This window comes from Artemia franciscana, chromosome 2 (genome assembly GCF_032884065.1).
Source record: "Artemia franciscana chromosome 2, ASM3288406v1, whole genome shotgun sequence".
Taxonomy (NCBI): Eukaryota; Metazoa; Arthropoda; class Branchiopoda; order Anostraca; family Artemiidae; genus Artemia; species Artemia franciscana.
In genome coordinates this window covers 40,357,533-40,371,254 of record NC_088864.1, presented here as the reverse complement: position 1 = coordinate 40,371,254, position 13,722 = coordinate 40,357,533, and the positions used below count along the sequence as shown (strand labels likewise).

Genomic DNA, 13,722 nt, shown 5'->3' with positions numbered 1-13,722 from the left:
GCCCTGTCAAGATTGTGGCCTCTATTACGTTTTCCATTGTTTTTTCTTACGGCAAGTCGCGTGCCATTGCAAAGCTTTGGTGGGTTGATATTTCTTAACAGTATTATTGGTACGCCTATTTTTAGTTGCAGCACGTGTGTTGGAAACCCTGAAAGATCCACGGAATTTAAAAATTCACACAACCTTTTTACAAAACAAAATAATATATGATGGTGATAACTGACGTTATCACCAAGGTTATAAAACCTTGATGAGGAAACAGCCACGTTCCATAAAAAGATAATTGATATATATATATATATATATATATATATATATATATATATATATATATATATATATATATATATATATATATATATATATATATATATATATATATATATATATATATATATATATATAAATAAGTTGTCTGTGTGTCTGTCGAGTGACGTCATGTTTGTCGACTGACGAAATTACAGACCGGGACATCGGGACACAAATGACGAGCGGGACACCGGGACATCTATCTTCTATTATCTATATATATAAAAATAAGTTGTTTGTGTGTTATGTCTGTTACACTATGTCTGTTACGCCAGATTATATCTTCTATATATATAAAAGAAAACAAACTAAAATGTAAAAACTGGGAACTGCATAAATATTTCGAAATATTTTGACAATAGATTAAAGTAATTTGAAAACCTTAAAACAGATACTTAAAATATTGATGTTTATTATAAACTAGCTGTTGGAGTGGCGCTTCGCGCCACCCCAGCATCTAGTTGGTTGGGGCGCTTCGCCCCCCCCCCCCCAACAAGCCCCCCCTGCGCGCGTAAGTCGTTACACGCCATATTAGTTACGCGCCGTTGTAGTTGTGGCCCTGTGCACCACCTATGAATATAGATAGATTTGTATATGTGTTTTGAACTGCGTAAAACTTGCGAATATACAACATTCTTGGCTTTCCCATTGTCTGTGCATATACAAAGCCTTATGTACTTATAATGACGTCATATGCAAACGCTCTTTTTACAAAGAAACAAACATGCATACACACAACTCGTTTTTATATATATAGATAGATAGATAGATACAATACAAATTAACTGCGTAAAACTTACGAATATACAACATTCTTCGCTGTCCAATTGTCGCTGCATATAAATAGATTGTCAGGTTTACCGACCCTCGAACATGCAACGTACAATTGTCCATGGGAAAAACAATCAGTATTAAGATCTATACCACATTTTTCTAATGATTGACCTTGAGCTTTGTTGATGGTGATTGCAAATGCTAATCGAATTGGGAATTGCAATCTTTTAAAATGAAAAGGCAGATCCGTTGGAATCATGGGAATGCGAGGAATAAGAACAGCCTCGCCCTCAAAAGGCCCTGTCATGATTGTGGCCTCTATTATGTTTTCCATTGTTTTTTTTACGGCAAGTCGTATGCCATTACAAAGCTTTGGTGGGTTGATATTTCTTAACAGTATTATTGGTACGCCTATTTTTATTTATAGCACGTGTGGTGGAAACCCTGAAAGATCCACGGAATTTAAAAATTCAGATGGATAATTAACCGCCTCATTTGGTTCCAAAACTGTGGCGACTGACTTGTAAAGGACTGCCTGGTCTCGGATCTTGGTCAAAACAATATTGTTGATTTCGTGGACGTCTATATTTTTGGGTGCAAGAATCGCTCTTTCATTTAGCCATTTATTATTTTTATAATTGTTTAGAATATTCGGAAATACTTTTTCAATGAATTCATTTTTGGACGTCACTAAATTACAGAATTCAGCAGGTAGTTGTATACGTCCTGAAATTGAGTCTACTGGGAGCTTTCCGTTTCCCATTGCCAGCAATTGATCTGAAAATGTTTGACCAGAGTCATCGTTTTGCAATCGGACACGCATATTTGTAGTTAATTTTAATGTTTTTACGTGTGCCCATAAATTGCAATTTTTCAGGCAAGCATTCATTTCGTCTGCAGGGGTTGATCTAGGTATTATAGGTAATGTTTGCCTGAAATCTCCCGCAAGCAATATTAATGTGCTGCCAAAGGATTTCGAATTCCCTCGCAAATCTTTCAAACATTGATCCAGAGCCTCGAGTGATTTTTTGTGTGCCATTGTGCACTCGTCCCAAATTATAAGTTTGCATTGCTGCAATACTTTACCCATCCCAGATGATTTGGAAATATTGCACGTGGGAGTTTCTGTAGAATGCAAATTCAGAGGCAATTTCAAAGCGGAATGAGCAGTTCTTCCACCAGGCACCAGCGTTGCGGCTATTCCAGACGACACAATTGCCAACGCTATATCATTTTTTGATCGAATTGATGCCAGAATCAGTTTTATCACAAACGTTTTACCAGTACCTCCTGGCGCATCCAAAAAGAAAATTTCTCCAACGTTGTTATCGACACAATGCATTATCGTATCATAAATGTCTTTTTGTTCCGACGTTAACTTGGAAATGTTATTTTGTTCACGATCCAATTCTACACATGTTGAAACAGCAGCGGTGCGATTAGGTGAAGGCATTCCCACATCCTGAAGAGATTTGTTTGCCATACATACGCAAAAATCTTCTATAATAACTACAGTGTAGTTATAAATTTCTGATGTAAAATCAAAAGTCATATCTGACGTCTCTAACCGTTTTCGATGGAGTATATCTTCGGACATTTTCGATTTATATTTTTCCCATAACTCTGTAGGAGCTGAAGGAGAGCAAGTTGTTAGTATGATTCCAAACAATGCACGAATTTGACTTGGAGTTGACGTTTCGCACGCGTCATTGATGCAGTTATCCCAGTGTTGGTCATTCTCCAATAAATTCAAAGCTTGGCATGCACTACGGTAAGTGTCATGTATAGTACCGTTTACAGTTCTCAAATACTCAAAGGACGTCGGACTGGGTACATTCACTAAAAGCAGGTTTAGAAACAAGCATTCATGTTGATTGGGGTAAACGGTGTAGAGTCTTCCTATCGTGGTATCTTTGAAGATGGTAGGTTGGCCGTCGACTGACTTACCCTGTTTTCGACGTTAAAATACTTTATTTTTAGTATTCCACGTGTAATACTAAGGCACTTCAGTATACAGCAGTTTCTTTGCAAAAGAATCATTTTTGCATATTGAAAAGAAAGCAGTTAACTTTGTATCCGGTGGATTCAGGGCTCTTTGTTCCACGTTGGATTCCGAAAAATAAACACGTTGACAATTCTGTAAATTAACCGCTAAGTGAACTAAAGCTGGACTACGTTCATGTATCGGAAATGGAAGAATTCGCCAAACAGCTTCATTACTGCTTTTGGATCTTCCAGCCTGATATTGTACGATTTCGTCGATATCTTTGATTTTGGGCTGCAAGTCAAAAACTGCCTTGTCACTGCCTTTGTTGACGTATTTACATATGTATTTGATTGCCTTTACGGAGTTACAGTATTCAACTTTTATGTGTGCATTAAATGTTTTTGATAATAATGGGGAATATGGAACAACCCACTGGTTATCTACTTCGATGGTGGTACCGTTACGCTTCTTTATTATTGCTGTTTTACCGCCATCTTAAGTAGATCTTCTTCTATATTGTAGGTAACCATCATTGCCAATAATTGTGTTGGGTACTAAAAGTCGAGGATATTGCTTTGTGCACCTTCCTTTGGCCTTGCATGGTGAATTTTCGTTCAGTGCACCGCAAGGTCCATGTATCATATTTTTTTACAAAAACATCATATAACCCCTTATCGACATTTTCATCGGGTATTTCAGCGGAAATCAAATCATCAATTTCGTTAGAAGTAATTTTATAGTGTAGTCAGATTAGTATATGTGCGTGTGGCAATCCTCGTTTTTGCCTTTCCACTGAGTACATCCAGCATCGCACTGACCCAAACACTTCAAATTTTACTATGTAGTTTATCAGTGATTTCAACTTTTGCCGGAAGACACGGGCCGTAATGTCATGTCTATGAACCGCCGATTGTCCTTGAAGTAAAAGCTGATGTATCTCGTCCCAAGATTGATTACATGTAAATGTAATAAATAAATCTGGACGACCATAGAGACAAACATACGCAATAGCATCTTGAGCATATTCATGCATATGACGGGGACTGCCAGCATATGAGGAAGGTAAAATCGTTAATCTTCCAACGTTTGTGGTATTACCGTCATTTACAACTGCATCTCGAAAATGAATGTATTGTTCAGAGTGGAGCTTGGTCGTATTCAGACGGATAAATAGCAAACGTTCTGATTCAATTTTTGCATACATATCAACGACGTATTGGTGAAACAATTGACGGAATTTTAAAATATAATTGTCTTCATTCTGCCGAATCATTAGTCTATAGGAATAATTATGCATTGCACTGCATTTCTTGTTCATTTCTTTGTTAGTGGCTGGATTTATCAATAAAGCGATAGCCGTTGGCTCCGTCCCAAAAAATGATAGGATATTGTAGGGCATCATAGCATCGATGAGTTTCAGCAATTCTTACCATTTGAGCGTTTCACTTATGAAGAATAATATCTCGAGGTAAAAACTGATCACCAACCATAACGAATGCCACTTAGTCGATAGTTGGAGCATTTTATCTACGCACATGTTGGCCAGGAGGCGTTTTGTCAGCGGAAATAACAATTTTATGCGTATCAGTAGGCATCAAATCGATGGCTGTTTTGAACAGACGCACTAAATTATTATTTTCGTGGAAAAGATGTTGCAATTGGGAAACAATTGTCCTTTCAACGTCGGGAGAAATTTCGCAACGTGCATTCAATTCAGAATTTTTATCACTGATGTACAACTGTATCATCATAAAATTTATGATTCTCGCCTGAGAAAGGTAGAAGGGACCCTTCTCTATGATAAATTTGCCCTTTTACTTTGAAAGTAGGCATAAATTGATCTGGATTTTCGATTTGGGCTCCAAACGACGTCATTTGGAAACATGAGTTGTAACATGACGTATTTCCAGTAAGGAAAGCCTTCAATGGCTCTGGTGGTGTAGCCAATAGAGGAAGTTTAAGTTTTCCTGAGGCGCAACACATTCCCATTGTTTCACCATTGAATTTCAAGGCCTTGCAATTGGGACAAATTTTAGACATAGTCCCGATTTGAACACATCTACTCAAGCTATAATCATCGACTGGGCTGTACCTGAATGCCAGGCGATAATTTTCAGGTTGCTCTTGTGATTCCTCGGCACGCTTTCTTTTCTTCCTTTCTCTATCAGCCGCAAGCCTGTTTTCTTGCTGTTTTTGTGATTCCTCGGCACGCCTTCTTTTTTCACTTTCTCTTTTAGCAGCAAGTCTGGTTTCGTGTTGCTCTGGTAGTTCCTCGACACGCCTTCGTTGACGGAAATTGCACATTCCTAATCTGGCATTATCTCTTGAAGCCGCAAGCTTGTTTTCACGTTGCTCATGTGATTCCTCGGCACGCTTTCTGTTCTTACTTTCTCTATCAGCCGCAAACCTGTTTTCTTGCTGTTCTTGTGATTCCTCAGCACGCTTTCTTTTATTACTTTCTCTATTAGCAGCAAGTTTTTTGGCATTGACTCTTTGAGCAGCTTCCCCGGCCGTTGCCATTGTAGGCTCTTCGGTCATTTTACAATTAAACATTTTTCCGTCCACGATCTTCTTACAATTAAAAATTTGTCTTTGAACGAATGTCTTAAATACCTTTAATGACGTCATCGTCATAACAAACATGACGACAACAAACTTCATGACGATATGATGACATGTTGACATGGCGTCACTCGACAGCCATAACACACAGACAACTTATTTTTATATAGATACTAGCTGTTGGGGTGGCGCTTCGTGCCCCCCCCAAGCCCCTCGTCCCGTTTCCCTGTGTCCCGGTCGTCATTTGTGTCCCGGTGTCTCAGTCTGTAATTTCTCTTTGAGTGTCACGGTCGGCATTTATATTCCCTGTGTCCCGGTCGTCATTTTTGTCCCGGTTGTCATTTGTGTTCCGGTGTCCCGGTCTGTAATTTCTCTTTGAGTGTCCTGGTCGTCATTTATATTCCCTGTGTCCCGGTCGTCATTTGTTTCCCGGTGCTTTGTTGATGTTGTTGTTTCCCTGTGTCCCGGTCGTCATTTGTGTCCCGGTGTCCCAGTCTGTAATTTCTCTTTGAGTGTCGCGGTCGTCATTTATATTCCCTGTGTCCCGGTGTCCCGGTCGTCATTTTTGTCCGGGTCGTCATTTGTGTTCCGGTGTCCCGGTCTGTAATTTCTCTTTGAGTGTCCTGGTCGTCATTTATATTCCCTGTGTCCCGGTCGTCATTTGTTTCCCGGTGCTTTGTTGATGGTGATTGCTAATCGAACATTCCCTGTGTCCCCGTCGTCATTTATAATCCCCCTGTGCCCCTCGGCGTCTCCGTTGTTGTTGTTTCCCTGTGTCCCGGTCTGTAATTCTTTACAGTCTGTAATTTCTCTTTGAGTGTCGCGGTCGGCATTTATATTCCCTGTGTCCCGGTCGTCATTTGTGTCCCGGTGCTTTGTTGATGTTGTTGTTTCCCTGTGTCCCGGTCGTCATTTGTGTCCCGGTGTCCCAGTCTGTAATTTCTCTTTGAGTGTTGCGGTCGTCATTTATATTCCCTGTGTCTCGGTGTCCCGGTCGTCATTTTTGTCCCGGTCGTCATTTGTGTTCCGGTGTCCCGGTCTGTAATTTCTCTTTGAGTGTCCTGGTCGTCATTTATATTCCCTGTGTCCCGGTCGTCATTTATGTCCCGGTACTTTGTTGATGTTGTTGTTTCCCTGTGTCCCGGTCGTCATTTGTGTCCCGGTGTCCCAGTCTGTAATTTCTCTTTGAGTGTCGCGGTCGTCATGTATATTCCCTGTGTCTCGGTGTCCCGGTCGTCATTTTTGTCCCCGGTCGTCATTTGTGTTCCGGTGTCCCGGTCTGTAATTTCTCTTTGAGTGTCCTGGTCGTCATTTATATTTCCTGTGTCCCGGTCGTCATTTGTGTCCCGGTGCTTTGTTGATGGTGATTGCTAATCGAACATTCCTTGTGTCCCGGTCGATTTCTCTTTGAGTGTCCCGGTCGTCATTTATATTCCCTATGTCTCGGTGTCCCGTTTGTCATTTGTGTCCCGATGTCCCGGTCTGTATTTTCGTCAGTCGACAAATATGACGTCATTCGACACACAAACATGACGTCACTCGACACACAGACACACAGACAACTTATTTTTATATAGATAGAAGATAGATATAATATAGATAGATAGATAGATAGATATAAAAATAGGTTGTCTGTCTTTCTGTCTATCTGTCTGTCGAGTGACGTCATTATATGACGTCTGAATTATTTCATCATATACCAATTCAAAAACGAATGTATTCAAGCCGGAGTAGCTGAGTTTGTAAAGCGTTATGTTCCAGGTTCCAGGTCCGAGAGGTTCCAGGTTCGAACCTTGACTTTAGCATTAGTACAAAGAAGAAAAAAAACCTAAAAAAGGTAAAAACTACAAAAAAAAACTAAAAAGAAAAATACTAAAAAAACTAAAAAAAACTAAAAAAAACTAAAAAATAGGTAAAAAACTAAAAACTAAAAAAGAAAAAAACTAAAAAAAATTTAAAAACTACAAAAAAAACTAAAAAGAAAAAAAACTAATAAAAAAAAATAAATAAAATAAAAAAGAAAAAAAAACTAAAAAAAGGAATAAAACTGAAAAATAAAGGAGAAAAAGAAAACTAAATACCGGGACACAGGGAATATAAATGACGACCGGGACACTCAAAGAGAAATTACAGACTGGGACACTGGGACACAAATAACGACCGGGAGATATAAATGACAACCGGGACACTCAAAGATAAATTACATACCGGGACACCGGGACACAAATGACGACCGGAACACAGGGAATATAAATGACGACTGGGACGCTCAAAGAGAAATTACAGACTGGGACATTGGGACACAAATGACGACCGGGATACTGGGAATATAAATGACGACCGGGACACAGGGACACAACTACAAGGGGGATTCTGGGGGCACAGGGGGCTATATAAATGACGACAGGGACACAGGGAATGTTCGATTAGCAATCACCATCAACAAAGCTCAAGGGCAATCATTAGAATAATGAGGTATAGATCTGAATATGGATTGCTTTTCCCATGGACAATTTTATGTTGCATGTTCAAGAGTCGGTAAACCTGACAGTCTATTTATATGCATAGACAATGGGACATCGAAGAATGTTGTATATTCGCAAGTTTTACGTAGTTAAAAACATATAAATTATTAACATATAAAAACATCTTTCTATATTCACAGGTGGGACACAGGGACACAACTACAATGGCGCGTAACGACTTACGCGCGCGGGGGGCTTGGGGGCGCGAAGTGCCCCCACCAACTAGGTGTTGGGGTGGTGCGAAGCGCCACCCCAACAGCTAGTATAGATATATATATATTTAAAGGCGATGGCAGCACTGCTAAAATGAAAGACGCCAAGTTGCTATCCAGAGGATCCCTACGCACAATGGAATAGGCGGAAATGAATTGAACACAAGGCAATTAGGGCTGCCAAATACTTAGCTAAAGAGGATACCCTGTTTGAAACAGTTAGTCCAGAAATTGTTATTGTTCACCTTAGTCAGACACCAAAATAGTTTCAAAAAGGTGAGTGCTTAGGTGGCAAAGAAAGTCTTCCCGGGGATAGTGTCCCCCCCCCCTCCGTGTTCTGACCTGGGGTTTAGCACTTGTCAACAGTTCTGCTTTTACATGTGCTTTAATAAATACTAACTTAAGCTTGTTTTTCTCGTTTTGTTTGTCGTCCTCTCGTATCGCATATTCGGCAGAAGGTGTAAAAGTAAAAATGTGGGGTAGGCGCATTCTATTAAGAAATGAAACTTACCTTTCGGTTTATCTTTCTTGTTAAAATAACGAGAAATGTCCTTCCTTCCCCTTCCACTTTGAGCTATCAGTTTTCGTCTCTTATCTATTCTATATTCGTGTCCAGATTTTTTCTTAATATCCATTTTGAATTTGTAACCACTTTCCATTCTGTCTATTTTTGCTTGCCAATTGAACCCACAGCATAAATATTAAATATTTATGATGTGATTGAGCCTAATTGAGCTGGGCTAATCACATTCAGATTCATATCAATTTTTAGCACCTCCTTAAGAAGGAAATTAGCATCAATCAAATATTCCTATGCCAAGTTTACAGATATATACTGAGCAGGTTGAAGATAGTTAATTTTAGCTTGTTTTAAGTTATAACATTGCTTTTCATTCATCATTCATCAGAAACTCTGTATTTTGTTATTAATTGTGCAAATAAGCCACGATTAATTGACTAAACTGATAAGTTTTAATTTTAAAAAAAAGTAAAAAAGAACGGAATGAGCGTGCCAGAAAATTTTTGGGGAGGAGTGACCCCCCTGGATCGCCGCTGTTGCGATGGATACATGTACGAGCCATTAGATGACGAAAATCCGAAAGAGTAGTTGATATTAGTGGTTTTTGGTGAAAAATGAACGAAAGTCCTTAAAACGCGGCTGTTTACTTTTCTGCTAGTACAGGTTTAAGCCACTTAAGGATTTTAAATGAAACAAAAAGGAAAGGGGTTTTGAAGAGAAACATTCCCTCAAAGTCAATATAATTAAGGAGAATTTGTGGCAAGGTATCTCAAATCGTTGAAATTAAAGAAGATATTATAGAGGAATAATTGCCACTATCGTATTAGTAATGCTGGTAAACACATTTGAATCAGATTGCTAAAGAGTGGGAATATTCAAATCATATCCAAATCTCTCTCTCTCTCTCTCTCTCTCTCTCTCTCTCTCTCTCTCTCTCTCTCTCTCTCTCTCTCTCTCTCTCTCTCTCTCTCTCTCTCTCTCTCTCTCTCTCTCTCTCTCTCTCTCTCTCTCTCTCTCTCTCTCTCTCTCTCTCTCTCTCTCTCCTCCCTCCCTCTCTCTCTCTCTCTCTCTCTCTCTCTCTCTTTCTCTCTCTCTATCTATCTCTCCTTATCTTTCTCTCACTCTCTCATTTTGTGACTAAATACCGCATTGTCCTTAAGGAGATGATTCAACCACTAAAATTGTAGCATTTCAGTCATGGCTATAGTACTTCACCATAACAAGCTAATATAACAGTTTTTCTTTTCTTTTCAGGGGAATGTGGAATGGTCCTCGTACTTTAAGAAAGGTGCTCCATTTGGGCATGACAAAGTAAGAGGAACAAGGAAGAAGCAAATAGTGTTTTACAAATGAAGAGGCTTTTACGGCTATAAGCGACTATTTTACTTCCAAACAGACGAGGATTTAGTTATTTTTTTTTTTTTAGTTTCATTGAAACTTACCTGCTAGCATATAATAAAGAAAGTCTGTACTAAAACTAAAATTACCCCGGGGCTTTGGGGGAATTGTCAACCCCTGAGTTATAGTTATTTGACTTTTGTACTATTTTGAACAAAATGGCTTGTTCGAAATTTGGATCGAATACATTTTGAGAAAAAAGTGTGTGAGGAGGGAGAGGCTGGTTACAAACCAATTACTTTCAACTCTTAAAAAGGACACTAGAAATTTCAATTTCCAGTCGGATGAGCCCCCTTCTTAGTTTATACGACCACTCCTTCTATTTAACCCTTATATAATAATAGAGAACAATTAGCATACCTTATAGCCCTCATCCCAAGCGCTGGGGGTTTGGGGGTATCAATGACCGTAGTTCTTTGAAATTTAGACAATTTTGAATAAAATGCCTATCTGAAAATATTGATCAAATACATTTGGGGGAAAGGGGTACGGGGGGCTGGTTGTCCTCCGATCACTCTGGACTCTCAAAATGGGAAATAGAACTTTTCATCTAAAATTGAATGGACCTTCTTGAAATTCTACACGACCACTGTTACCATAAAAACCTTACATATTAACAAGGGACAGCTTGCAAAAATTACAGCCCTTGGTCAGGGGGAAGTGGTGGGTGTCCATGTTTTGCATCCATACATGACTATAGGAAATATAAGACTGTTAAAGAGGAGTAGTTTGAGCTTGTTTGACAGGTGGCTACTTTTCCAGAGGTTTGCTAGTCTTTGGAATCAAGAGCTACCACTTGTAATTCAACATTCCATATCAAAGCTGTTGCAGTTGTTAAAGGAGAGTGATTACCAGCGTAAAAGAAGTGGTTAACTGTTTCAACCTGTCTCCCAACTATGGTGATAATGGGTGGGTTGTCTAGTCTATGCCTCGTAATCACCATGACTGATCTTGCAGACACCGAAATCCATATAAAACAGCTTAGTGGCATCATAGTTTGTTTTATTTTGCCTTAAGTTCTTGCAAAGAGCTAGCTAGCACATCAAGGTCATCAGCGTAAGCAAATTTGTCTATCAGCAGGCCTCCTATAGTATGCGTCTTGTTCCAAATGTATCAGTGACACAACGGCGTTTAGTAAAAGGTTGAAGGGACATGGTGATAAGACCCAACCCTGAATTATTCCTGAAGAAGCTCTGAACTGTCCTGAAAACCCTTTAGAGGTTATTACCTGGCCTTGAAACTAGTCATACAGACTTCTGATGACGGGTATTTTTATCTTACGAATAGGTGATCGGATCTTAATGAAATTTGATATTTAGAAGGAATTCATGTTTCAGAGCTCTTATTTTAAATCCCAACCAAATCTTTTGACATTGGGGGGAGTTGAAGGGGGAAATCTCGGAAAAAGCTTGGAGTGGAGGAATCGGGATGAAGCTTGGTGGATAGAATAAGCAAATGTCCTTGATATGTGATTAACGTAGCCGTACTGGATTCGCTCTCTTTGGGGGAGTTGGGGGGAGGGGTTCAGTGATTTGGCCAGTTTGGTTCTTCTGGACGTGCTAGGACGATGAAAATTGGTAGGCGTGTCAGGGAGCTGTCCGAGTGTGTGATCGGATCTTAATGAATTTTGATATTTAGAAGGATATCGTGAATCAGAGCTCTTATTTTAAATTCTGACCGGCATTAAGCCTCTGATTTTCCTTTTAAATCAATCTATTGATTCTTAGGATTTTGTTAGAGCTCATACCATATGAGCTCTTGGCTCTTAGCTCTTCTTGCCTCGTCACAAGTGCCATATGAGCTCTTAGCTCTTGTTCTTACCTTAATTAGTTAAAGTACCCAGGACAATGAAAACGATGTCTAATTACTTGAATTGGTCAAAAGAAAATTTACACAATTATGTATATCTTACAAAATTAGGAAAAAATTCAGTTTGTATGGAAAAAGACCTTCATATGTGTTTATACAATTTTTGATAGAAACAATTCCTTGCGTATAAAAACAATGTATGTGAAAAATTGGCGAAAATTAAACTAAGACCGGATAGCACCAAAAAACCGAGGTAGGTGTAGATTTCCTTCGATAATGTGGTTGTCATGGTGAGTCTAACAGACTTATAATGTTTGAATTTTTGCTATTTTTGACAGTTTAATGTTCTATTTTGCTATTAGTGATTGACAATTTTGTTATTTTAAAATAAGTTTTAAAATAAGTGCTAAAAACTGTTTGTCAAACTATTCTCAAAAGGAAAATAAGCAAGAAGTTGTCACCCAGTTCCCTAATTTAAAAAAAGTGAAAATCGGCAAAAATTAAACTAAGACCAGATTGCAACAAAAAGCCAAGGAAGGTGTAGATTTCTTTCGATAGTGTGGTTGTTATCGTGCATCTAATAGACTTACAATATTTATATATTTGCTATTTTTGAGAGTTTAATGTTTTATTTTTGCTATTAGTGTTTGACAGTTTTGCTAATTTAAACTTTTAAAATAAGTGCTAAAAACCGTTTGTCAAACTATTCTCAAAAGGAAAATAAGCAAGAAGTTGTTACCCAATTCCCTAATTAAAAAAAAAAAAGTGAAAATTGGCAAAAATTCAACTAAGACCAGATTGCAACAAAAAGCCAAGGAAGGTGTAGATTTCTTTCGATAGTGTGGTTGTTATCGTGAATCTAACAGACTTACACTATTTGAATATTTGCTATTTTTGAGAGTTTAATGTTTTATGTTTGCTATTAGTGTTTGACAGCTTTGCTAATTTAAACTTTTAAAATAAGTGCTAAAAACCGTTTGTCAAACTATTCTCAAAAGGAAAATAAGCAAGAAGTTGTTACCCAATTCCCTAATTAAAAAAAAAAAGTGAAAATTGGCAAAAATTCAACTAAGACCAGATTGCAACAAAAAGCCAAGGAAGGTGTAGATTTCTTTCGATAGTGTGGTTGTTATCGTGAATCTAACAGACTTACACTATTTGAATATTTGCTATTTTTGAGAGTTTAATGTTTTATGTTTGCTATTAGTGTTTGACAGCTTTGCTAATTTAAACTTTTAAAATAAGTGCTAAAAACCGTTTGTCAAACTATCCTCAAAAGGAAAATAAGCAAGAAGTTGTTACCCAATTCCCTAATTAAAAAAAAAGAAAAAAAAGTGAAAATCGGCAAAAATTAAACTAAGACCAGATTGCAAGAAAAAGCCAAGGAAGGTGTAGATTTCTTTTGACGATGTGGTTGTCATCGACAATCGAACAGACTGATAATATTTCAATTCTTATGGACAAAACCATGACAATTCATACGATTTAGTTTTGCTGTTATATTTGTACAGTTCAACTTAGAAACACTGACAAAAATGTGATCCTATCATAAAAACTTCATAATTCTGAAACAACTAAAATCAAAATTTAGCGTTAAATTCTGAGCAATAACTTTGAGCTAAACCC

General features: G+C 38.2%; 1 long non-coding RNA gene across 1 annotated transcript in view; it reads left to right on the top strand.

Moving 5' to 3' along the window:
- Positions 1-10,358, top strand: part of LOC136041547 (uncharacterized) — a 32,705-nt gene extending 22,347 nt beyond the window's left edge. Inside the window, exon 2 of the long non-coding RNA XR_010621053.1 lies at positions 10,144-10,358. This is a non-coding gene — a long non-coding RNA (uncharacterized LOC136041547). The remainder of the gene's footprint in view (positions 1-10,143) is intronic.
- The last annotated feature ends 3,364 nt before the right edge of the window (positions 10,359-13,722 follow it).